Below are 26,891 nucleotides of genomic sequence, written 5' to 3'. Positions count from 1 at the left end.
ATTTTAGAGCCATCAAGGTACAGTATCAACAGGAGTCTTGCTCTGACAACCACAGTTAATTTCCCCTAGAATATGATAGTGCAGTCCTTTAGAGTTACTCCTTGCTGTACCATAGTTCCCAGAAGTCTCTACGGGGGGGGGGGGCAGGAAGCAGAGAGCTAGCTGTGTTAAGAAAGATACAAATTAGAACTGTTACAGAAAGAAAGACAGTAACAGTTCACTGCCTAAAGTGATTTCATAATTAGACAAAACTTAAACATGCAACAAAGAATTTCCAAAATTATTACACGCCCACAAAAGATGGATTACGGAAGAAGCAAAGCAAAACAAAGCAGTGTATTTTTTTTTATACCACACAAATTATGAAGTTAGATTTTTGTACTTAATGCCTTTTTAAGATTAAGAACTGCTATTAAAAATTATTACTTATTTACTAAAAAAAAGTTTTAAGAAATTACTAGTAAACTAAGTCCTTTTGAAGTACATGTTTAGAAAGTCTGCAGGGTCGATTTCATGTCAACTTTCACTGGAGTACCTCAAGAAATTCATTTATTCTCCTGAAAGAGCAAAAAATTCAAACAGGAATTGACAGCTTGAAGCCAGCTGACAACATGTGGCAAGTAATACTCTCTAAGATGCAGGTGCAGTTCCAATTGCAAGTGTTTATAAAGCTCTAAGCAAAAACAGGACACATCAGCTTCCTCTCACAAACAATACTGTGTAGTACGGCAGTTAGCGTCAACGTACCTTATTTGAAAGTTACTCAAGTATCCTATTAAGCACATTCCATAATTCACATATTCAGAACTGATATGGACAATATTGCTATGTTCAATTCTGGCAGCATAACATACTATGAAGTCAAGGACCAGTATTAAGGATCTGCTGTGCTAGGCTGACCCCTAGGTCAGTCTGACATAACAGGCAGTGTGTTAGCAGTGCAGGCATGCAAGACAAAATAAATGTTAAGAACAATATTTTGGACAGTCACAAGTCAAATTTTTTAACTCTTAAGTTATTCATTCCAGACTTGTAACCATAACCAACTTGAAAGGCTCTTAAGAATTTTGAATCTTTGCCTGAAACCAAGAGCTCTGATAACCTTGGAAAACACACTTTGGTCTACTGTAGGGCTGGGCCATGGATTGACTAAGGCCCGGGGGCCCAATCTGTGGACGGTCCGGGAATCAGCGTGTTTTTTACATGAGTAGAATGTATCCTTTTATTTAAAATGCATCTCTGGGTTATTTGTGGAACAGAAGAATTCATTATTTCTTTCTTTCTTTTTCAAAATATAGTCCAGCCCCCCACAAGGTCTGAGGGACAATGGACCCACCCCCTTCTGAAAAGGTTTGCTGACTCCTGGGCTGGGCAATATATCAATATATTATACAAAACTGGTTTGAAGTCCATATTGTGGTAACAGTTTCATAATATTTGACATGGTGATCTATCGTGAATCACAATGTGTGCATGTACTATGTAACAAACAAATGTGGGGAAAGCTGGTCATCGCTTCGCTCATTATTCCTGCCACCCCTATTGCTTTGTACTGTACTATAAAATAGCAGTTGCAAAAGGGTAAAGGTATGTTTCAGTTTTAGAACCCTAAGTAGTAGCATTTGCCAGGACATTACCTCGTTCGCCTTTACATAGTTCTATCCTTAAATCAGACGTTGTGATATATTAGTATATCATTAGTCTACTGCTCAACAGATTGATCTTGTGACAGCCCTCTCATGATATCTACTGATTTTATTTGTGGGATTGGTCCATGTTATTCCCATTGCATCCTGTGTCCTGTCTCAACTAGGAAAGATGGAAATGTGTGAATATCATCCCATGTGCACCTTAAACATTCAAGAGGCTGCCTCACTCTCAGGTTCCTTTACCTGTCCCATGTTCCTTTATTTTCCCACAGTTCAGGTGTCTGATAGTAGTACTGACCCCATTACAACTTAATGTCAGGCACATTTTTGTAAATTCATTGTGAAAAATTTAAGATTTTGCAGTGATTATGTATGTTTCAGCTATCATATATGCTTCAGCAATCATCTATTTTAAAGATATGGTAAGAAACATTTTTTTTGTTTTCACCATAGCTACAAAATAGATCCATTCTGAAAACCTTAACACACTATTATAAAAACGGCAGTGCATTGAACTGAACATTGAAGCTGAAGTTCCAAATGCAACATTAATACACACCCTTCACAACCAGTTGCCAAGAAAAAATACAATAGGAATTTAAAGCTTTGAAAAGATGTGAAGCATTCTATCCTTATTTCAAATACGGAAAAAAAAACCACATCTTCCAAGACAGAACTTTTAATCCATGCAGCCATGAAAGTGGGCCAAAAGTACTTAATCCCATTTAGCTTAGAAACACCCTCACACATGGCTAGAAATATTACTTTAATACATACATATTCACATTCTGAAAAGCTGCTGCTTCCTCCCACTTTCATTTTCTGCCTCCTGTACCTATAAGAGCAATTTTTATTTTTATTTTTCATGCAGCTATTTTTGTGCAAGAGCACTTCTACACAAAAGAGCTGTGTAAAAAATACTGTGTAAAAAATAATAATACCATAAATATGCCTTCAACAACAGCAGGTGAAAAAGGGTGGGCTGCATCCTTCCTTTGGACTGATAGAAACAACATGGGAGTTGGGGTGAGGTAATAGATTGCATCCAGCAAAACGTCACCACCCTTCTAAAGCCTACCCACAGAATGTGCTTCAGTGCACTCAGTCATGTAATGTGTGATTTTATATTGGATTTTCTTCCCCTATTGGATTATTCAGAGACTGGGAATATCCAGATTTTTTGGGGGGGGAGGGTTACGGACTGCTACTTGGATGAAGAGGACATCATGTGGATTCTACACACACACACACACACACACACACACGCACACAGAGAGAGAGAGAGAGAGAGAGAGAGAGAGAGAGAGAGTTGAAATCCACATTATCTCCAGCATGGATGAGTCCTAAGTAAAGTAAACAGAGAACTGTTACCCCTTCAACTCTACAGTAGAACAATGCCATATGAACTTTTGACATGCACAGTTGACCTGTGAAGATCTCTGCCGCTAAGAGTAGCACTGGTTGTACAATTTGGGGTTTTTTTAAGTGAGACCAACAGATGGACAGTTCTCAAAAATGCAGACAACTCAGTTTATCTACTTTAATGCTTTGGATTATCACCAATATTTTAGTACAGGTGTAAATGGCAGAGAGAAGCACAATACAGAACTAAACTAGTGGGATTTCTTTATAGAACGACTGCACATACCTGTATGGCACATCATTGGCCGAAAAAAAGGAAGGAGTGGGAACAATTACTCTCTTCAAAACAAAGACTTCCTAACCTGACCGGGGAGGCAATTCGTACCCCTCATAAGCAGCCGCTACATTAACAAGGACCTAAGCCTACAATTTAGTCCTGTTATAGCAACTCTCATCAGTTTATAGTATGAAATAATTATTAAGAAGTGTGACCACTATGAGCTAGTGTCAGTCAGTCACCAGTACTCCATATATTGAAAATTACAACTGTTTTAACCTCTAAAGAAGATTCCTAAACTGTGGTCCATGAGTATCTGTGAAGAATGGTGGCAGCAGCAGCTGCTCCATCATTCTAGGAAACTGGTGGTCCATTTGGAAGGTTAGTGGGACACACTAGAAGTGATGGGGCAGGAGAAACTTGAACAGAGTGGAAAGGATTGGAAATCAGAAAGACGGAGCATGAGGCAAATCCATATCAATGTTTTTCTGTGTATTTATTGATTTAACCACTATTGTATTTTTATGCTCTCATTATAATTGCTAACAATTCGATTGCTAGAATAAACAAAGGCAGTAACAGGAAACTGTCTAGAACCTAGCAGAATAATCCCATTAGGACATACTTTTGCTTCTGGATTTCATTAAGTAGTTTATACCCATGTACAAAATGATACTACAAAGTTGAAATATTTTAGTATTTCAGATAAAAAGGGTCACTCAATATTGTCATTGGCCTTTTCTGCGTATTGGAACAGCATCACCATTTCCTCTTCCTTACTGCATGCAAAATCTAAAAAACATATATTATTTCTCATTTTCCTCTTCCAAATGAAGCCTACTTGATTGCTGTTTCTGTATATGTATTTGTGTATAATACCATTTGCTATTCTTGATAATGTATCAGTAAAAATCTTATACTAGAGGTTTAAGTGATAAATTGGCATGAGATAACTCATAAGTATTTTCCCTCTTTAGGAATTGTCACAATAGTAGTATCTAGTCATGTTTCAGGTATAATGTACTGTTCTTCAATAGTTCACTGATTTCAATGGCTAGTTTGACTAATATAGAGGAAAAGATTTTGTAATAACTTGCTGTGAAGCCATCTGGATCAAGCATTTGATTTCTTTTGGCATTAAGCAGGGCATGTGCATGTATGTGTGAAAATCTGTTCATGGAAAAACTTGGACATCTTCAAACAGCTTATTAGCAAACAACTTATATGGTGTCAATACATTGATGGCATCTTTATGGTTTAGACCAATGGTAAAAAGGGCCTTAGGACAATTAAAAAAAACCTACATCAATTCTATACACCTAACTATCAACTTAACCTTCAGTAGCAACACTGAAAATCCAGACATCCCTTACTTTGGATGTCCTCACCATTAAGAACAACAAAATAATCACTAAACTCTGAAACAAACCCAGTAATGTCAAAAAAATACCTATACCAGGAACAATGCTAAGCAAAACATTTTTTTTAAATTGTCTACAGCTTGGCTCTCAGAATCAAGCACACTTGCAACAACAAACAACAATATCTAAGAAGGATCAGCGAACACCTTCTGCCTAGAGGATATTCTCTTCTTGTAATTGATTTCTTTCTTGTAATTGTAATTGCAGCATCCACTAGGCCTCCATCCTGTCTAGAAAAAACCTCCTCCATCAAAGTAGGTGTCAATAAACAATGAACAACACGTCCTATTTGTGGTAGCTGGGAGACGCTAGATGGAAATCTATCACCTGGCGATCAGAGAACGCTACCCATTGTTGGCAAACTCTGAATGTCTTGCTGAAGCTGTCAACAAGCCTCCTATTAAAGCAATTCACCAGCCTCCAAGTCTTTACAAACTATTACTGAGAGCTCTACTTCTGCCACCTATCAGTAATTCTAAATTTTGTCCTTGTAATTCCAATTCCTGTAAAATCTGTGGAGCTGGACAGGATAACACAGAAGAGAATTTTACATATTCCTCCTTAAATGGTAGGAGAGAGATAGATTATTTATTATGTAATCACAAATGTGCCCCTTAACTAAGAATTTTGCAGTGGGAGACCAACTGGAGAGTGATCATCGGTCTTTGTGACAGGTTTTTAGGATATGATGAGAGGCAGCAAAGGAAGTACACTCTGAAGTGGGATCTCAATATCCAGTTAAAAGTAGAGGAAGCTCTACTCAGTGAACAGATTATTAAAAATAGACTACTGTAGGGGTTGGCAACCTAAGGCCCATGGGCCACAAGCAGCACATGGGGGTCATTTAACTGGCCCATGAGCCACCCCTGAACCAAGCTGCCCGCTTGGCAAGTCCCCATGCGCTGCGCTAAACTGGCACAGCACAGTGACTCGCTTCCACGTCACCGTAAATCGCGTCTGCGCATGTGCAAGGGCTGCAAAACACATCTGCGCATGCACATATGCCGGAAATCGCGTCTGCGCAGATGCAGACGCCAGAAATCGTGGGAGTGGGCGCAATCCGGCCTACAGAGGGATCTCTGCTGGAGTGAACCAGCCCAGGTGAGGTAAACCTTGCCGACCCCTGGACTACTGGGAACAGAGAACTATGATCCACAGCCCATCTATTTTAATATTGTGCAATATGCAGGTATTATTTATTCAAACAACTTGCCTTACAAGTCAAGCCATCATCCTATGCGATGGTTTGATGCAAACTGTACACAGGCAAGACATGATCTTTGCATACTGAGCAGGCAAGTTTGCTAAACCAGAGCTACTCCTTGGTTTCTGCTGCTAAGGTTACTCTTCAGTTGACATATGGGGTGGAAATCTGGGGCATTTTGGGACCTATTCATTTCTACGGTAGTACCCAATAGATTTATTTGTACATAACTGGTCTCCTACCAGGAATGCCCACAGCTCCCCTATGGGAAGAAGCTGGAGTAATGCCAATTTTATATTTCATTTTCGGGGCAATTTTCTCTTATTTTTTAAAAATCAGATAAACAATAAATGAACTGGTTAAAATTGCGTATAATAGAGCAGTCTCAGTCATCCTCCACAAATACCTGGACAGCTAATAGTAAAAGAATGAGGACACATGGACTAGGCCCAGCGCCTTTTTTGCTGCTGAAATCCAACTTAGCCATTACAATATTACAATATTAAAGTGTGGGTCCAATACCTGTTTACAGAACGGAACATGAATGCCATTACTTTATCCAGATTTTATGATACTTTCCCCACCTTAAACTCAAGCCGCAAGGAAGAGAAAATACTTGCCTGAACTAAATCCACATTTTCTCTGCAAAGTACTTTCAGGCCCACATTTTCAGACTATGAAGCCAATTGCCTGGAAGGGAGATTTAAGAAAATCCCCAGAGATCAGTGTTTTGGCATATGCAGTAGCCCCTGGATAGAGGATGCCACACACTATATGTATACTGTAAACTGTATAAAATAACTAAGCAAAGATAGAGAAAACTTTAGTGCTGGCTGATGCCCTCAGTGGTATGGATAAGATTTAATATGGGTTTTCCAGTACAGATAGGTCTGTAATGTTTAATACAGCTAAATTCACAGTGAAGGCTACCCAACTTAGACAAGGTCATGTGGCCTCTCTTGGGAACTAATATTTTTCTTTTTAAGTATGTCTTATTTATTGTATAGGTAAATAGTAAATAGAATTTACTGTTATGCATAATTATTATGAATAATTTATGCTCATGTTTCTTTTTGGGTAACATCTGTATTTGGTTGCCTTTTTAATCAATTTGGTTCTGTATCACCTGTGTGTATTTCATGGAGGCAGTTACCTTCAATAGCACCAGGATAGGTAGGACACAGTACATCACCTGCCAGTCCTGCAATCTATGTTAAGGGACCCCTGACCATTAGGTCCAGTCGTGACTGACTCTGGGGTTGCAGCGCTCATCTCGCTTTACTGGCCGAGGGAGCCGGCGTACAGCTTCCAGGTCATGTGGCCTGGCATGACTAAGCCACTTCTGGCGAACCAGAGCAGTGCACGGAAACGCCGTTTAAATTCCCGCTGGAGCGGTACCTATTTATCTACTTGCACTTTGACGTGCTTTCGAACTGCTAGGTTGGCAGGAGCAGGGACCGAGCAACAGGAGCTCACCCTGTCGCAGGGATTCGAACCGCCAACCTTCTGATCGGCAAGTCCTAGGCTCTGTAGTTTAACCCACAGCGCCACCCGCGTTACCAAGTACAAAAACCAGGATGTCATATTCAGTATGCAGGTATAACTACAACTGACCTTTGCAAACACTTTACAAACCACAAATGTGCAATTTTATTCAATTAAGTGGAACAACCAATTGATAAAACATTTTAGTTCTGAGAACCATATTCTGTCTGATGTATCAATAACTACAACAGAGTTATCAACTGAACGTACAATGTTAGCAAAGAAGAGAAACTTCTGGTTGTGCACAATGGACACAGTATTACCACACTGTTTCAACCTGGACGATAGTACCAACATCACTTAGCTTCAGCAAATGAAGTCCCTCTGAACATTCCATCTTCAAAGCTCTGTAATTGCCACCTTGGCAACAGAACCCTCTCATTTTTATCAGAGCAGTTGACAAAGGCTGAAGCTGAAATGTTTTGCCACATCAATGAAATCTGTCTTGTTATTCATAAATATACATGCCTTCTAACATTTCTTTTTCTGAAAGTATTTCATGCCAACCTTCAATTGTTGCATCGTGGCATCTTAATTATTTTTAATAATTGTGGCTTCTTAATTTATTTTTTAATAATTAGACTACTTTCTCTTTTGTTTGTTTTGTTTAACACAATGCCCCAACACCTTGCTATCCTAATTCCTCTAATGCTTCTCCCAATGTGCTGGAATACCATACAACAACGAACAAGCAATCACATGGTAAGGTCCATGCTAATAATCACTGCCCTACTATCCCAGCAGGGTGACAAAAGGGTAGAAAGATTCATGGAATTGGAGCACCAATATTGGAGGAGCAGTACAGGAATCACAGCATAGGGAAGCAGCTTCCAACTCCCATGGGTACATGTGAATGAGGTCAAGGTCACCTTTGCTACTTGTTTCAAAGGTTGCAATAAAGACAACAGCTCTGGCAGCTTAGAGGAACAGAACACTCATAAATCTGAATCTATTTCATCCAAATGCATGAAGTAAACTGGAAAGGGGGTGGGTATGCAAATGAAGATTTGGGGGGGGACTGAGGAGGGGACTGACTATCCAATATCCTTTTATTTTCAGTCAAAACTTCAGTTTTTGCACAAGTTTAGACTTCAACAGTGATGGTGCGACCACAGTTCAACCTACATCAGAAAATCAGAAGAATTCTAAGAGAAATTCCCTCATCTGTATCCTAAGAAGCCCCAGTGCTCTGAACATTTGTGACATGCCTTCCATTAATCTTCAAGCAATGTAACATGACCAAAAATGAAACAAATGAAATCAGGAGAACTAGGCTTTCAGCTGTCACATTCACCAGAATTGACAGCCACTATAGGCTGAACGTGACAAGTCATTGCTATTTCAATTGCTGATATCCAACCAAGAAAATCCATACTTTCATTGTATCCTGTGAATATCCCTTGAGGCATCTATACCCACAAATATTTATTCAGAACATTCCTGTATAAAAATGTTCTTTATAAGTATCCACCAAAAATCATTACAAGGCTTTTGAACTCCAAATACAAATGGACAAAATCTAAGTGGCGGATTTACTGATCTTTAAGTGTAGCATGTTAAAAAAAGGAGCATTCGTGTGTGTTTAAAAAACAACACAGAAGCAAGGGAAACAAAGCACATACTAACTTATTCAAGAATACTGTGGAAGAACTAATAATAATTTCAGTTCACTAGATAGTGGGCGTAGGAATAAGACTTCCTTGGTGAGGCATTTGTTTTCAACTGTTGCTATATTTTACTCATTCATTGGATAGTATGCCAGATACAGTTCTAAATTAGACAGTCGTCCACATGCAGTACATTTCAGGAAGGCTTATTTAAGAAAAACTCAGGAAGCTGTAATATCTTGTAACAAGCCAGTTACAGTATGAGAACTGAAGATGAGATGAGAAAGAAAAAGTGGGTCAAGAACAGAGTTGCTATGGCCAAGTTTTCAGATAAATCACAAGTGAATTATGGCACAGCCTACAGATATGAGACAATATACTATTAACCAAACAGCTGCTTGTTAGGCTTCAATTCAAGCTGTTTTTCCAGCAATGTACTAGTAAATCTATTTAAATAGTTATATTGTTTGATGCATTTTTCCTGAGCTAGTAGTTTGATGCACTTTCCCTGAACCAGTAAGGTGTAATTTTAATGTACAGTACTTACTTTACATCACACAGTTCATTTCAAGAGCACAATAAGCACATGTGCACACCTTTTTTTTAAAAAAAAAGAAGGTTGAGCACACGAATGCAGTGATGTACATGACTAATTAGCTCCAGGCAATTTGCTCTTCAGCACGAGGTTGATCCCCAGAGCAGAGAGTTCTACCTCCTCTTTGATCCCACTAATCCCTGTACACTGGAAACTCCCACACTCATTTTCAAAGCCAAAAGGTCAGGCAGCAACACATATGATGTCACAGCACTTTGACAGTTGCAGAGGAACAAACTTCTTCCACATGGCAATGAATTCCAACAATTTGTTCAAGAGCACATTGTATCCATATGAACATTCATAAGTGACAACTGCTGCGGGGCTGGATCGAGCTGTTCTTTACCAGTATTTCCAGCAGATAAGGCCAGCAGATAAGTAAAGCATAGGACTCGTTTGCACTTAACGCTAAACCACGGAACATGCTGAAAGAAGCCCAAGCACTCCCCTCTTTTTTCCTGCATGATAAGGAGAACACCTACTACTGTAGTATTTCATTTCAGTTTCCAGAAATACTAGCCTGCTATGTATTGGGGTAGGCAACATGGTGCCCTCCAGGTGTTGCTGGACTTTAATTTCTGCCATTGACCCATGCTGGCTGGAGCTGTTGGGAGTTGTAGCCTAATTGTATCTGGAGTTCACCATCCACACTGACTACCCTTGGTTTAAAACAAACACTAATCGATTTCTAAACAAGTCAAGTTCAAAGCATGACAGTTGCAAACCAACCAGTTTGGCTTTGGTTCATACATAATGAAACCTGAGGATCTGCAGAAAGTGAGACTATAGAATTCCTCCCACTGTAACCTTGGGCTCATTCCAGCTTGTGCACATAACACTGAAGTTTAGCACTATAGGCACGAGCTGGAACAAACCCATGCATTAAGTGCAAACCAACTCATTCAACATGCATTAGTATTAAATCATATTCTGCTTAATAAATTTACATTCAAACATACAGAAAGTTGAGCATATCAGCATCTAGTCCCCTCATACATGCATTGTACAACTACATGTGCACATACTAGCCACCAAGTTATGACCTAGTGAATCAAAAGTGAATGTTCCAGAAACAGTATATATTTCTGTTAAAAGAAAACCTTTTGGCAAAGTAAATTCAAGACATTTGAACTGTTGGTATCAGTCAGCACATGAAAACATTTTTATTAATTATTATTATTATTTGTTGTTGAACTAGATGTGATTAACATATTGCTCCTAACGATTTGTTGAACAAAACAGAATCTCTTAAATGGAACAAGATTATTGTGGTGGCTTTTTTTTAAGTATGTGAGCTGCAAATATTGGAGGCTTGTGCAAGAAAAATTAATTTGAGCTTTTAAATCTCTAAGTTTAAATCCATGTTATGGCAAGTATCACAACTTTGGGCCACTTTGCTCCAGATGTGAGCCACACTACCTTCTAAATGGTTATCTGCACAATCATATGTGATCATAAAGCTAGGTAATCACAACATGCAGGGATTGGGTGAAAACTATGATTGAAGATAAGGATCTGATCAAAGTCTAAAGAAATCTTCCCATGTATTTTCTGTCTGAACTCCCATATCTTCAAGACTTAAAGAAAGTCTCTGAAGAATAATTTAATCCTTCACAATGTGGAGGTTTTCAATCTTGTTCTGTAAATGCCCATACAGTACTAACAGAAATGAAAAGTATTCATTTCTGGGTATTTTACAGGGCCCTTCATATTTGAGATGTACAGATAGAATATCCAAAGCTACGGTATCATAAAACTATTTCTGAAATTAAAAGATAGACCCTGGAAATTCCATCCTTTACAGGTACGGTAAATAAGGGAAGTGTAAACTTGGCCATTTTCTTGAAACACTTAATTGGGCTTTACAAGCGCTGATAACCACTTTGGGGGGCCCTTTTGAGGTTGAGGAGGCAGAATATATTTGTATACAAATAAGAGTTTAAAAGTTTATGGCATTTCTTGCCAACCTCAATATTCAGCAAGTTTCAAATACCCTTGGATTTGTATCACGCTTTCCTTATACAGAGATAGCATTGCATACCTCACTAAAATAAAATAAAAAAGTTGAAAATAAATGTTTTGTAACAAATTAATTGTCGTCTATCAATGCGTAGTTTAGCATCTACCACAACCAGAAGAAAATATAGGCAATTGTTACATACTACGAAATATGCATGCCCTTCAGCTCAAGATGGCATTCTCTTGTTTCCTCAACTGCTGAGTAAGATGACAGTCTAACCAGACTGTGTATAATTTTGGCTAAGTAGGATACGGAAATGTGAATCAAATATGTTCAATAATGTGCACACTAGCCCTCAAACACAGAAATCTAGTGATGAACAGTACACATTCTACTACCAATTCATTCACAGATTCAAATGAAGGTGACAATGTGGCAATCATTTAATAAGACACATTGTTTCCTTTTGCAGTAAAGCATCAGTCTCTTTTCTCACAGCATTATTCTATACAGTCATACCTCATGTTACAGATGCTTCAGGTTAGGGGTTTTCGGGTTGCAGAACGCGGGAAACCCGGAAGTACCGGAATGGGTTACTTCCGGGTGTTGCCGCTTGCGCATGCGCAAAAGCACTTAATCGCGCCAGCGCCTGTGCAGACGTGGCACTTCAGGATGCGAACGCTGCAGGTTGCAGATGTGTCTCTGTCACGGATTATGTCCGCAACCCGAGGTTCCACTGTATTTTGAAAGCTTACATAGGAGCAACAACCAATGTGACTCCTGAACAAACCCCATTCACTGAAAGATCTTAAGCTAAACTTTCATATTAAGTCTCTTACAGGCTGTTTAACAACAAATATGGCTGCTTCGAAAGAATGGTTCTATTGAAAGCAGTGTTAAATTTCATACCAGAATCTCATAGAATCATAGAATTGTAGAGTTGGAAGGGCCCCAAGGACTATCCTACCCCCTGAAAAGCAGGAAATTTTACAAAATTATATCAGTCATCTAAATTTGCTAAGACCTTATATACATACACCCCATAACATCTCACTACCTTGCATTTCCAGATGCTACCTCTCCCTTCTCTCCCCAAATAACTTCACCCAACACAGGAGATTCATTACGACAGCAGTGATTAGGTACTTGTGCATTGCTAACCCTTTCAGTGATTCCAGTGGACAATAACCCAAACTTCAGAGAAACGGTAAACTTTGCAGAATTGTTTGCAAAAATTGTTTCCTCCACTTCAACTGACATTATATTCAAGACACTTTAAGAAGCTTATTTAGACCATAATATTATGATTGAGTGCATGATAATAATCCTATAGATTGTCATACCCTACAATCTATTAGCATTGTGATCCAGAGAAGATGCAATGCAATGGATGTATCTGAAATAAATGAGTAAACCCTTTTTTATTCTTTCCCCAAGGCTTTGGGAGGACAGGTGCTACTTGAAAAGAAAAAAGAATATTGTTGCAAATATGGAAAACTAAATTCTCCCTTTTAGTCCTAGAGTTTCAAGAGGAAGAAAATGTGCGAGGATAAACATCAGTGACAAGGCCTTGCAACTCACTCACACAGTTCTTTATAGTAAGCAACAAAGACAATCAGTCACACACTCAAAGGGAAGAATGTCTACCAACATGTCATTAGAACATTAACAAGGACAAAATACTCGCTTAACACTTTGATTCCCTTATCAACAGCAGGGTTCCTATGTAAACAGGAAAAGAGTGTTGGAAAAGTATAACTTTATAAGCTGAGCTAACCTCTAATGGGCTTCCTCAAATGGAAGTACTGTTTTAGATGAGGCAGAAAAAACTCAGTTCCTTTGTAATCTTTATTTCTTCACTGGCAGTCAAAATAAAGCTTAAAAATATTATGCATTTTTGGCGTGCAATTTTTTTTACTGAAGTCTGCTAACAACACACAACACAACACCTTTCCAATATCAAATTATCTGGCAAACAACAGAAACTGTTTCAATGGACATCTTCCCTGCTGCCCCTTCCAAAACAGGTACATGTATTGATCTTACAGAGTATGGAGAAGCATTTCCAGCCAAAACCTGCCATTTATCAAGGAGGGTTCTCACAACTCTAAGCAAAACAAAAACAGAAGAAAACAAATGTATCCACTTCTCTACTCACCACAGACAAGACTGTCATCCCTTCCATTACGTTAGTTAGCTCTTAAAGGCCTGTCTGGACCCTAAACAAACACCAATCGCTTTCCCTAACCTGCTTCCCATATTCTCCATCCACCCATTAAGAATCCTGTGTCAGATTCATAAAATGAGGGTACAGTTTTACCTCAAAAATGAAACATCTCTAAATTCAATTCCTCTCATCTCCACATACCAACCCACCATTTCTTAAAAAGAGGGAAATGGAGAAAGCATAACTTCCAAAATCTCTTGCTCTCACACTCATCCACATCAATGCATAAATTACTCTTATCAACCTCTCAGACCACAGCTAAGGGGAACAGTGGAAGAAAATGGGACAAAAAAAGATATATCTAGGAGACAATGTGAGCAAATTAATAGTCTATGAGAGGGAACATGAATCTGTCAACCAGAAGCCTGCCTACATCCTTCCTTCCTCCCCCCCCCCCATGTTTCTTGTGTACAAGTCTCAGTAGGAGGAGGGGGTAGATTCTCTTTTGCACACACTCATTCCCCTAAAGTCTCTCTTATTCCACAACTCCTCCCCCTTAAACAAATAATAACCAAGCATGCCTTTTTTTGATGTTTTAATACACTGCGAGTCCGGATACAGACAGAAAAAGCAGAAAATAGATATGAAAAACATTTATTCCAATCCCCTGAAAATCAATGGGGAAAGGACCCAGAGATTTGGGAGGGGGAAATAAGAGAGAAAGAAGAGGGGAGAAAGCAACACAATCTTTTAATGCAGGCACCACAAACCACTTCAGCTAATATCTTATCTTATTATGACCCAAACTTAGCTCTCCAAAAAGTGCCTCTTCCCAATCTTGAAACAGATGCATAACCACCACAAAGTATTATGTCTTATTGTGTGTACGTGTCTGGTGTTTATATATATATATAATCATGTAATTTTTATTTGACTGTGGCATTAACTTAAGCATGTGTGTCTGTAAAAAAAATCCATATATACATGCATGTATATCTGTATATGTACACAGACAATACGTTCAGATATTTGTGTTTTATACACACACATTTTGCTTACAGCCATGATCAAATCAGAATATACATAAACATTTCACACACAAGTGCATATACATACTAGGGTATACACACACACACACAAATATAGCCAAACATGTGCATTTCTGCTTCCCAGACTATATGTGCGTGCATCTTTGCTACCTATTATTTTCATGCAAATACTACAAAAACTTTAATTTCCCCCTTTCGCCGCCTAGCCTCATCCTCTCACCCCAAATTGCAACTACTTGAGCTAGACGGGTATACGGAGACACACACACAAACACATGTGTGCATTATTTTTTTTTACTGCTCAGAGACTGTATATGCATTTTAGCTACCAATTATCATTATTGTCATCACACAGATACTACAGAAACTTTTGATTTTCCTCACCTGCTCACCCCAAATTGCAACTGTTTGAGGTAGGAGCGGGGGGGGGGCAAAGGAGTTGGGGGGGAAGAAAAGAGGGAGGAACCTTCTCCCTCATTTTCTCTCATATTATGCCCCCCTGAACACCCCAACCCCTTAACTCCATCACCTTCCTAACTTGGGGTAAGGACTTGAGGGGTAAAATATATCGCATCCCCCCACAACTCCTTGGCCACCTTTTCCTCCAACAGCCCCCCCCCTTTTGCCGCTCCCCCACCCCATAAATGAGCACTCGCGCCCACCCTCTTCGCTCACCCGTTTGCCTCTTTCCTTCCTCTCTCGCCGCCGCCGCCTCCTTCTTCTTCCTCCGCTGCTCCTGCCGCCGCCTCCCTAACTGACGCTCCTCCGGAGACACTGACACCGGCGCACGGATATCCACGGGGCGCTATTTTTAGGCAACACGGCCAAGGTGCTGCCGGAACTACTTCCACTCTCCCCCCCACACCCCCGCCCACTCCCCTTCAAGCCTCTCTAGGCGGGCAATATACGGGCCACACACACCCTTCGCTCTCGTCTTCCTCCGCCGCTTGACACAGCCGCCGCCCCGCTTCCCGGGCCGGTTAAGTCAGCGACAGGACCCGCGGGTGCTCGAAAAGCCCGGCGCGCGTCCCTAGGCTCTCTTTGGCTCACTTCTTTTCCTCTCAGAGAGCCGCCGGCCGCGAGGACTATGTTTCGCTTAGCAGTAGGGGAGCGGTTCGGCCTCTTACGTTCTTCACACCGTCAGGACCCCGATGCCACGAGGTGATTGGGCGGAGGGCGGGAGAAAAGGCTGTCAAGGTCCAACCAATGGACGGGGGAAGCTGCCGGCCAATCAGCGAAATGTTAGTAGGCGGATACCTCTGCCTCTGTTTGACAGAGTGGCGGCTCCAATCAGGGCGCGATACACAGGATAACAAATGACCAATCGGAACTGGGAAGCGCCGTGGCGCTGTTCCGAGCGGTCCTTGACAGGGTGTAGAGAGTGTAAAGAGATGCACGCATGCGTTCGGAGCGTCCTCGCTGGCTTCTTTTTTCCTCCAGGGAGCAAGTGACGCATAGATAAGGGAGGGGAGCGGGGCGCATGCGCAGATGGAATGATTCCCTCCAGTTTACCTCGGCGAGGATTGGTCGGATTTGGAATAGTCTGAGCTTTCAGCCTCCGTCGCTAGACAAGATCAGTATACGAGACTTTATCCTCCGCGACCCAAAAAAGCAGACGCGCCACGCGCCGCATAATATTTTCACACGCGCGCGAGACACAAGCCTGGAGACACGCGAAATATGCGTTGTGACAGGAGAAGTGTGATTGGTTGAAAATCACGTCAATCACGTCGCTCCTTGCAAGGGGGGAAAACACTTTTCCTCACGCAATTTCTAATGTAATGTAAAAATGTCACTTGTTCTGTTCTCAATAAAACCAGCTTCTTTTTCTACTTCAATTTTAAAGCTCGTGGATAATTTTACCACTAGTTATAGTTTGTTTGGCTCTATAAATTATTTGTTGTTTTTTAAAAAAAATCAATTTGTGTTTGTTTGTTTGTTTGTTTGTTTTTTGAAACCAACACTTTTCACCCAAACAGGACACTTAAGAGAACAATAAAACTGTTAAGCAACAAATCGTTTTAGGTAGACCGTTTGGATGTGTCCCCGCCCTTATTAAGCAGTATATAGTTCTAATTAAATAAATAAAGCAGTACAGGACTTAATTTTGTGAGGGAGATGCATACTCACCCTTAGAGCAATGGTGAGGAACCTATGGGCCCCCAGATACTGTATTCTTCAACTACAGTTCCCATCATCCCTTTCCATTAACCTTGGCTGATGGGAGCTGCAATCTAATGACAGAGTCCATAATTTGTTGAAGCTTCCTTAGTGTTACGGCCTGAGTTGTATTGCCTGGGCAATTCCTTAGGCTTTGAGTTTTGGCCTTGAGTTCTAGCAGACTATTTTAGGGGTTCCTCTGAATAAAGTTTCTTGTATTTTAAAAAAAATTCTCATTCTTGGTGCCTGTTATTGGATGCAGAAACATTACCAAGTCCAACAACATCTGGAGGACCACAGATGTGCCTACTCAGCTTTAGACCAGATTTGCCCAACTTGGGACTGCTCAGCCAGCCCATGACTGCCCTCAGGAAACCTCTATTTTTGTTGCCATCTGGAGAGCGAACCTAGACAACAACGTGGCCATCATTTTCGTGCTCAATCACTGAAATAAAAAGTGGTGTGTGTGTTATTTTTAACAGTAAAATGAGCATGAGATAAAAAGCACTGAACTCTCTGAGCTCCAGCACCTTCACTCCCCAACCATTTTTCTGTTGTCCCTGTTACGTCGTGGGTTGACATAGCAGCCGGCACAGCGATTTCTTCAAGTAGCTCTTTATTCTGGTAAGCTGGAGTAGAACTGAACTGCGAACAGCTCAGCCGGCCTGTATTTATAGGCAGCCGGCTGTCAACATTGTAACTACAACAGCCCAGAGTTCCCGCCTAAAATAACTGCCGCGGACCTGAGTGAAAACTATCTACAGACCTGAGTGAAAACTATATACAGTATCCCCCTGTTGGCCCAGGGTGAAACTACACTACATAACACCCCTTCCCACCGAGATAAGGCGTTAGTTATAATCGTAATGGTTTCCTTATATACAGCACTACGCGTAATGGTTCAATTAGGCACAAAAGCATATCGGTTACATTTCCCCTACTTAGACCAACAGTGATACCTGTCCAACAACATAGTCCTTTAAGTAAGTTGGGCGCTTGGAAACTCTGCCAGACCGCCGGGGACTGGTAGCCAAGTCCGGAGGGCCACACAGTTCTCGCTGAGGCTGTGGTGCGACCCTAGGTGGCGTTGGAACCAACTCCCCTGGATCCGCTGCTGTGGGTGGAGCCTCCGCAAGTGGGGTGGTCTGAGTCTGTTCTGAAAGGGCTTGGTTCGGCTCCACGCTGGCAGTTTGCGAGGGAGGTGTAGGTGGGGCCTCGCCATCTGTACGTGTCTCTTCTGGAGCCGCAAGCGCAGTTGGGGGCACCTCGGTAGTGTCCAAGTCCCCAACCCTGCGCCTAAGCTGGTCTATGTGCCGTCGCCACAAGCGTCCGTCTTCGAGTGCCACCTGGTACGAGCGAGGTCCAGTGACTCCCACTACTGTGGCTGGCACCCAAGGGATGTCCCCCACATAGTTCCGGGCAAAGACCTGGTTTCCTGGGACGAATGACCGTGGTGCGTTGGCACAGCCTGGGGGTTCAGCCACGGCAAAGTCTGGGTGTAGCCGGTCGAGCGGTGACCTGAGGCGGCGGCCCATAAGTAGTTCAGCAGGACTTCTCCCTGTGGCCGCATGAGGGGTGATGTGTTGCACGAACAAGTATTCGGCGACCCGCTCATGCCAGTCTCCCCGGTCCAGGCGCGCCAGTGCCTCTTTTGTCGAGCGCACCATTCTTTCCGCTTGCCCGTTGCTGGATGGATGAAAGGGTGCCGTTAGGGCATGGCGGATGCCCAGTCCCAAAAGATACCGCTCAAACGTGCCTGACGTGAACTGCGGTCCGTTGTCAGAGACAAGGACATCAGGACACCCATGCGTTGCAAACAGGCCCCGCAGCACCCGGATGACAGCTTCGGTAGTGGTGGAGGGCATCAGGGCGACCTCCAGCCATTTGGAATAGGCGTCCACCACTACCATAAAGGTCCGGCCGTGAAAGGGGCCAGCCAGATCGATGTGCACCCTCGACCAGGGTGTCTTTGGCGTCTCCCAGGTGTGTCCCTTAGCTGCCGGTGGTGCAGGCCTCGACTCCTGGCACGCTTGACAGGCGGACACCCAGGCAGTGATGGCATCGTCCATATTAGGCCACCAGACGTAACACCGAGCCAACGCCTTCATTTTGACAATTCCCGGGTGGCCAACGTGCAGAGCCTCCAGGACGCGCTGACGGAGTCCCTGGGGAATCACGACGCGGTCTCCCCACAGCAGGCAGCCGCGATGAGCTGAGAGTTCATGTTGTCTGGTTGCGAAGGGCTGGAACTCCGATGCAAAAGGCCCTTGTGGCCACCCCCTCCACACCCAGTTGAGCACCCGGCTGATGGTGCGATCCTGGGCAGATGCGGAGGCCACAGTGGCAGCCGATACAGGCGCTGCCGGAAGATCCTCAATCAGAAGGAGCGATGAAGCTGGAGCCGGGTCTTCCACAAATGCTGGAAGAGGGCAACGGCTGAGGGCGTCGGCATGGCCCATCGATTTCCCCGGGCGATGGATGAGCCGGTAGTGGTAGGCAGCCAGGAAAACAGTCCATCGCAGCATGCGTGGTGAGAGGACCGGTGGAGTTGGACGATCACCGGCGAGGAGGCCCAGGAGTGGCTTGTGGTCAGTGATGAGGTCAAAAGTCCTGCCATAGAGGTATTCATGGAACCTCTTCACTCCAGCCACAAGTGCCAATGCCTCCTTGTCGAGCTGGCTGTAATTCCGTTCCGTCGGAGATAGTGTCCTGGAAAAGTAGGCGAGCGGTGCTTCTCTTCCATCTGGAAAACGGTGACTAAGGACAGCACCGATGCCAAAAGGTGAGGCGTCGCAGGCAAGGACCAGCGGCCTGGATTCACTGTACTGTACCAGCACACTGTCTGAAGAAAGGAGAGCCTTGACCGCGTTGAAGGCCGCCGTCTCCCGATGACCCCAGGCCCAAGGCGTCTTAGTGCTAAGGAGTCGGTGAAGAGGCTCAGCCACTGTGGCTTTGTGGGGCAGGAACATGTTATAAAAGTTCAGCAGCCCCAGGAATGCCTGCAACTCCGTTTTGTTCTTTGGGGTGGGGGCCTGCTGGATAGCGCGGATCTTGGATGTGGTTGGATGAAGACCGGAGGCATCGATAAGATAGCCCAGGAACTCTACCTGTGGAACGGCGATCTGGCACTTCTCCCTCTTTACCTTGAGCCCGGCCTCCTGGAACCTGGTCAGCACGGCACGGAGGCGCTCGAACAGCTGCTGGTGTGAGTCTGCAGACACCAAGACGTCATCAAAATATGGTACCACGCCCGGAAGCCCTTGCAGGAGACGCTCCATAAGGCTTTGGAATATGCCAGGAGCCACACTCACCCCGAACTGCAACCGGCGGCAACGGAATGCCCCCCGGTGGGTGACGATTGTCTGGGCTTCAGCAGTGGCATCATCGACTGGCAGTTGTTGATAGGCTTGGGCAAGGTCCAGCTTAGCGAAGACCTTACCCTCACCCAGGGAATGCAGCAGGTGTTGGACAACAGGAACCGGATAAGCATGCTGCTGAAGTGCCTTGTTGATCGTGCACTTGTAGTCAGCGCAGATTCTCACCGACCCATCTGGCTTGACAGGTGTGACGATGGGGGTATCCCACCTTCGTCGCCAGTGTTACGTCGTGGGTTGACATAGCAGCCGGCACAGCGATTTCTTCAAGTAGCTCTTTATTCTGGTAAGCTGGAGTAGAACTGAACTGCGAACAGCTCAGCCGGCCTGTATTTATAGGCAGCCGGCTGTCAACATTGTAACTACAACAGCCCAGAGTTCCCGCCTAAAATAACTGCCGCGGACCTGAGTGAAAACTATCTACAGACCTGAGTGAAAACTATATACAGTATCCCCCTGTTGGCCCAGGGTGAAACTACACTACATAACAGTCCCAACTCTAATACCAGATAAGCAGTGGCTGAAGCAACAGGATAGGTAATGCAAGGAAGTGGAGAAGTTCTGCCTTGAGATATAGGGAATGGTTTACATTAAAAGGTGACTCTTTCAAGCAATGACACCATATGAGATTGTGGGACAGGATTGGGGAGACTGTGCCCCTCCATAGGTTGCTGGACTACAAAAGTAATGATTGTGAGGTTTAACTGTGGATTTGTCCACATTTTAGCTGGATAGCAGCTGTTTGAGAGGGCTCTCACGGATACATTGATACTTAAATGGGAAGCTTAAATGGGAAGCACATTAAACACAGCCTTGTATTCATAACTTTCATGGTCTTCCTGTTCCCCCACAACAACAAAAATCCCAAGAATATCTGTTCAGAAAAAAATGAATTTCTGTTAACTATTTTTTAAAAATGCAGGGTTGAACTTTAGTGTTTGCCAAATGGTAAAGCAAATGGGAAATACTGGGCATATTTCACTTACCAAATGCCTTCAGGATGTCCACTTGTGCACTGGGACCTTCTCCCTCTCCTCCCACTGTATAGGGGGGTCAGGAGAACCCCTAGAATAGCACACAGGGGGATGGAAGGGGCAGATCTGTAGATAGATTATTTGTAATAGTGTGACGTTGACTTTCACCCACTGTCTCTAAAATATAATGTGCAAACAGTTTTCAATTCCAGTATGTTTAAAATCCTTGATACTGGTAAAAAGCACTACATATTAACCTTTAACATTATAACTTTTAATACAAGTTGTAGGCCAGGATACTCTCCATGTTTTTCAAATATAAACCCCTATCTCTTTAGATGTTTTGCTCATTCCTTTTAAAAATGGGTGTTAATGTTTCATTTTAAAAGTGAGTAAAACATTTCCAAAACATCTCCTGATTTTTATTAGCTATTTGTGGTTTTGCCCATTAAATATTAGCAATACAAAAGCTTTTGGCTGAAGACTCAGCTGGTGAGGAAAGTCTTGTCACGCTTCCCAACACATGTCATTTCAATTGCTTCAAATACTTTTCTGACACAGAACAGAGTCAAAAGTACATGGGTTATGTGTCGTATTGAAGTTGCCTCCAGCATATGCATGCAAATATTATGCAAATTGGCCATGGCATTGTTTCAAGATGGTGCTCTATCATGGTGAACAAATATAAATCCCAGATTGCAGCCTCGTAGAAAGCTCAGGGTATACAGTCTTGACATGCAGAATATATTCCAAACCTCTTGGTGACCAGAACTATGAATAATGCATTTCCAAACACTGCATAATGTTCAGCTAGTCAGAAATAATCCTAAACTTATACAGTAATGGTGGATCCATTTCTACCTGCATAGTCTATCTGCTGGCGGCATAGATCTCCTGTTGTTTGGGCCTCTTACTGATGTAGAGTATCTTAGCCGTCTCTGACAACAGGCGCTCCTGGCAATGTTTAAATCAGGGTATTTCCCATTCCTCTCAAATTGGAAGGAGCTCTAGGATTGTCTGAGTCATCCTCAGTGTATTAAAAGCTCAGCTTCAGCTAATGCTTAATGTGGGGTGTGCCCTGACATTGTAAAGGATGTAACAAGTAAGACTTATGCTGCAACATTGCAGCTTGCCTGCTCGCTGCTCCACATACCCTGGAAGAGACGTTTTGTAGCTCTGTTCAGTTTTTCAAGGTGGGGGAGTTTCAGGAGTGTTAAAGGGAAAAAATGACATTTTCTCTCCCCACCACTTTGCCAGCCTTCCCTTGTTAGAGTCGCCAGTAAAAGACTAAAAGTAATGCGGGTGTTACTGTGGTCTAAACCACTGAGCCTCTTGGGTTTGCCAATCGGAAGGTCAGTGGTTTAAATCCCCACAATGGAGTGAGCTCCCGATGCTCTGTCCCAGCTCCTGCCAACCTAGCTGTTCGAAAGCACACCAGTGCAACTAAATAAATAGGTACCGCTGTGGTGGGAAAGTAAACAGCATTTCCATGCACTCTGGTTTCTGTCCAAGTGTTCCTTTGCGCCAGAAGCGGTTTAGTCATGCTGGCCACATGAGGCGGAAAGCTGTCTGTGGACAAACACTGGCTCTCTCAGCCTGAAAGTGAGATGAGCGCCGCAACCCCATAGTCGCCTGTGACTGGACTTAACCATCCAGGGGTCCTTTACCTTTACTTAGTATAAAACTATACTCCTTGAGTGGCAAAATTAGTGATTTCCTGGACATCCCAACATTTTCCAGAATACTGCAGCCGCAAGCAGACCTAGCCCATGTTGGCAGTGTCATTTTTGCCAATTTTCCTCAGAAACAGCTCAAAAACACCTCACTTCTCTGTGATTTTGCTCAACAATTTTATGTCTGAAATTTCACTTTGTGAAATATGGCAACCCTAGGCAAAAACTATAAAGTTTTTGCATGTTAATAAAAAACATATATGATCTTCTAGTGCTATCCCTGTGCACATACTCATGCTGTTAATGAATTATTGAAAATGGGAGAGAACTATGTTTAGTGAAATATTTATTGTAGGCATTGCATTCAAATTACAGGTTCAGGAAGTACAGAAAAAAACAAAAACACTCCCTGACCATTATAGTGTCAAGCAGCACAGATGCCTTTCAAAACAAGCATTTTCACGCTTATCCAGAAGCACAGAAAGAAATCCTTTTGTTAACAAAAAGCAGATAGATCTGACTCAAGGGATACCCACCCAGTGTCATTCCTTGAGTTGTGCTCACAATGCTTATGATCACACCCATTGCCAGAGCATATGGACAGGGGAACAGGAAGGGCTGAGCAGAAGCATTGTGAATCTCTGCATTCCAACACAGAGTGATGCAAGGTTGTTTGGGGATCTTCTCTGTGGACACATCCTAGTTATGGAATTCTCTTTGCCCAACCCACAAATTGAGGTTTTGTTTAGGCTGAATGTTCTTAACCTGCAGTCCACGGACCCCTGGGGGAGTCTGTGGATGGGCTTCAGGGGGACCATGAACTGCGCACAAAACAAATATAATACAATAAAATACACTATGTTCAAAATGTTGTGCTTGTGTTCATTTTTCTGAAGGCTGTCCACAGTTTTCATCAGATTCTTAAGGTGTCCTTGAATCCCCCAAAAAGTTAAGAACCACTGGTTTATGCAGGTTTTCTATTAATCTATAAAGGTTTTTATGCTGTGATATTTACATTATCTGCCACATTATCCTCTTTTTATTTTATGTTGCTCCTTTTCCATTTCTGATTTTTATTTATCTGCTTATTAGCCACTTTGGGAACCATTAAATAAAAATGCTAAAAACACAGTTTTGCTTTAGGGATAAAGGCGAAATTATCTCTCTATATTTCTCATTTTAATGAAAAACTACCTAATTTGTGCTTCTTGAACCAATATCTGAACTGTATCATAATTATCCTTCAACAGTCATACTGCACCAAATTTTGCAATGCAGTTCCCAATCAAACAATGTGTAGAAAAATGAGCCTCTTGGGGGAAAGTATGCATAAAAGTCCATATGTCAGTGAAAATAGCATACAAAAATGTATTGTATTACAGGAAATTTATTGCAAAAATGTGTCTATTATTCAAAACTACATACACGTGCACTTTAGCAAAAAGTCACATTGAAATGTTAATTTTCATTAAGTGGTTTTTTTAAATTAAAAAAATCACAAATCACTGCAGAAATATCGAAAACTGAATGTAAGATTGGAAAAATGAGAAACTGGAAGAAACTAAAATTGACAGATTCATGTACACCTGCATTACATACAAACACTTCCCTAAACTGAATGTTAGGTGAGTCTTTGGCCTTGTGACTGCTATCATAACAAGGCACTACAATAAAAAAATAATGCCTGCTTCCTCCCCCACCCCTATCCCTTGCAATGTTGACAAAATGTAAGTTAAACTTTACAAACTCCGCTTTATGAACTGCCTCATATTTTCATGCTGTTATATAGGGCATTCAATATTTCAATTGCCTTGGGAATATTTGCTTTTCCAAGATTTGTGGCCAAAGTACATAAGATTAGATCAGACACAGCTTGTATAAGAATGTTGTAATGGGGGCGGAGGATACATTTGCCAGACTGAAGTTACAGGTAAAAAGAAAGAAAGAAAAAAAAATCTCTTTCAAACACTTCCAAGTGCTGATTGCAGATTTGTTCTTCAGAGTCAGCTGCCACAGATGAGACTTTTAAAAATTTGTTTTCCCCTTTATTTCAGTGCTTAAATGTCAGGAGAAATATTTTGCACACTGTACCAGAGCAATCCTGTACCCAGGTTACACCAGCTGGCTGTTACAGGATTTGGCGGAGACCGCAGCATGTTGGCAGGGTGCCAGATTCATTTCTGTGGCTGCCATGACAGATAATCTGGTCTGGAAGCTGTAGCTTGGGACTGGGGAGCCTCAGGACCAGGGGCCAGATATGACCCTCTAGGTCTCTGTCTCTCTCTTTCTGGCCTCTGGGGCTGTCTTCAGGCCACACCCCTTTCTCCTCAAGCCACACCCCTCACCAGCTCTCCTTCGAACTTTGCTTGAGCATTTTTGCCTGGTTGGAATGTGTCCTTGAGCTCTGAGCATAGAGAAGGAATGTGTGAAGATTAGCAGCAAGAAGTAGGAGGAATGGGAATGACAAGCTGGAATGAAAAGACACAAATGATGGCTTTTTGCTGTCTTTTGAATCCCATGCTGTCCTTAAGGAGGGAAAACACACCCTCACAGGATGTGAATGCTCTGCAATACCTCCATCTAGGTGCAGGTTATATATATGCATGAATAAAACTATATATCCTAAAGGCACCACAGATTCCGCTGTGTCTCATTGTCTCCCAAAGGGAACACAGACCCTGGCAAAAATGGCAACCTCTGGAACCTCGCACCACTCATGGGGTTTGGGGTGGCATGAACACTATCTTTTGTCATATTTTGTATTGTTTTAAAAATGGTTTTTACCCCGTTTGTATGGTATGCCTGAGATGTACAGGAACTCATAAATCGATAAAATGCATTGCAATAAAGAAACAGAATGCCTTCCCCATGAAAACGTAAGACAAGCTTCCTGGATCAGGCCAATGACCATCTAGTCCGGTATCCTTTGCAAAGGGTGGCCAAGCCGATGCCTGTGGGGAGCTTGCAAGCTGGAAATGAGCGCAATGGCATTATGCCCACCTGCGATTCCCAGCAGATAGTCTTGTCTGGCACCCACTTTTATTGTCCCAGGTTTTTAAATTACAGTGGTACCTCGGGTTACATACGCTTCAGGTTACACACTCCGCTAACCCAGAAATAGTGCTTCAGGTTAAGAACTTTGCTTCAGGATAAGAACAGAAATCGTGCTCCGGTGGCGCGGCGGCATCAGAAGGTCCCATTAGCTAAAGTGGCGCTTCAGGTTAATAAAAGTTTCAGGTTAAGAACAGACCTCCGGAATGACTTAAGTACTTAACCCGAGGTACCACTGTATGAGTTTTTTACTCCACTGAACGTTTGATTTACGGCCTCCTTTTTATTTGCTTTCTGCTCCAGGTTTCTCTATGCCATTTTAGTTTCTGATATTTTTTTCATTATGAATTTCTTGGGTGGATTTTATTATTCTGTGATTATTATTGTATGTTAATGTCTTGTAAGTCATGCAGAGAACAATGTTATTGGGCATCATATAAACGCTCTATATGAATAAATAAATAAATAAAAAATGAAAGAGGGAGAGGGAGAAAAATGCAGATCTCACTGGGATTCACACTCATCCGCTGGAGTTTTCGCACCATGCTGCTTATTAACATAAACCAACCGCTGGGTGTGTGGGTGTATGATTTTTTAAATGAAAAATCAAGAAATTAAATTTTAATTGCCTCCCCATAAATGGCCCTAAGTATAAATAAACAATTTTTGCATATAAACCATGAGGGCCACCTTAGTAGATGAAGACCAGAGATGGAAAAGTGCTGCCACCTCAACGCTTTTAACTTTATTTTGCTATAGTTTTAAGAGGATGGAACCCTTTACAAGCCACCCTTTATTCCAGGTAAATTAACCTAGATTAAGC

The 26,891-nt window shown here is 42.3% G+C and overlaps 1 protein-coding gene across 12 annotated transcripts in view; it reads right to left on the bottom strand.

Moving 5' to 3' along the window:
• MEF2A (myocyte enhancer factor 2A) overlaps positions 1–16,009 on the bottom strand; it is a 92,185-nt gene extending 76,176 nt beyond the window's left edge. For 6 of the 12 annotated variants that reach the window (XM_083475140.1, XM_083475144.1, XM_083475135.1 and 3 more), the window contains exon 1: positions 15,512–16,009. The gene's annotated coding sequence lies outside the window, so the exon portion shown is untranslated. Of the gene's footprint in view, positions 1–2,426; positions 2,486–15,511 lie in introns of those variants that run through there. The other 6 variants (XM_083475141.1, XM_083475136.1, XM_083475137.1 and 3 more) reach the window with 4 other exon arrangements.
• Between the last annotated feature and the right edge of the window lie 10,882 nt (positions 16,010–26,891).

The sequence above is a fragment of the Podarcis liolepis genome (assembly GCF_965112155.1).
Source record: "Podarcis liolepis genome assembly, chromosome: 14".
In the NCBI taxonomy this organism is placed as follows: Eukaryota; Metazoa; Chordata; class Lepidosauria; order Squamata; family Lacertidae; genus Podarcis; species Podarcis liolepis.
This window is presented reverse-complemented; position numbering and strand designations above follow the sequence as displayed.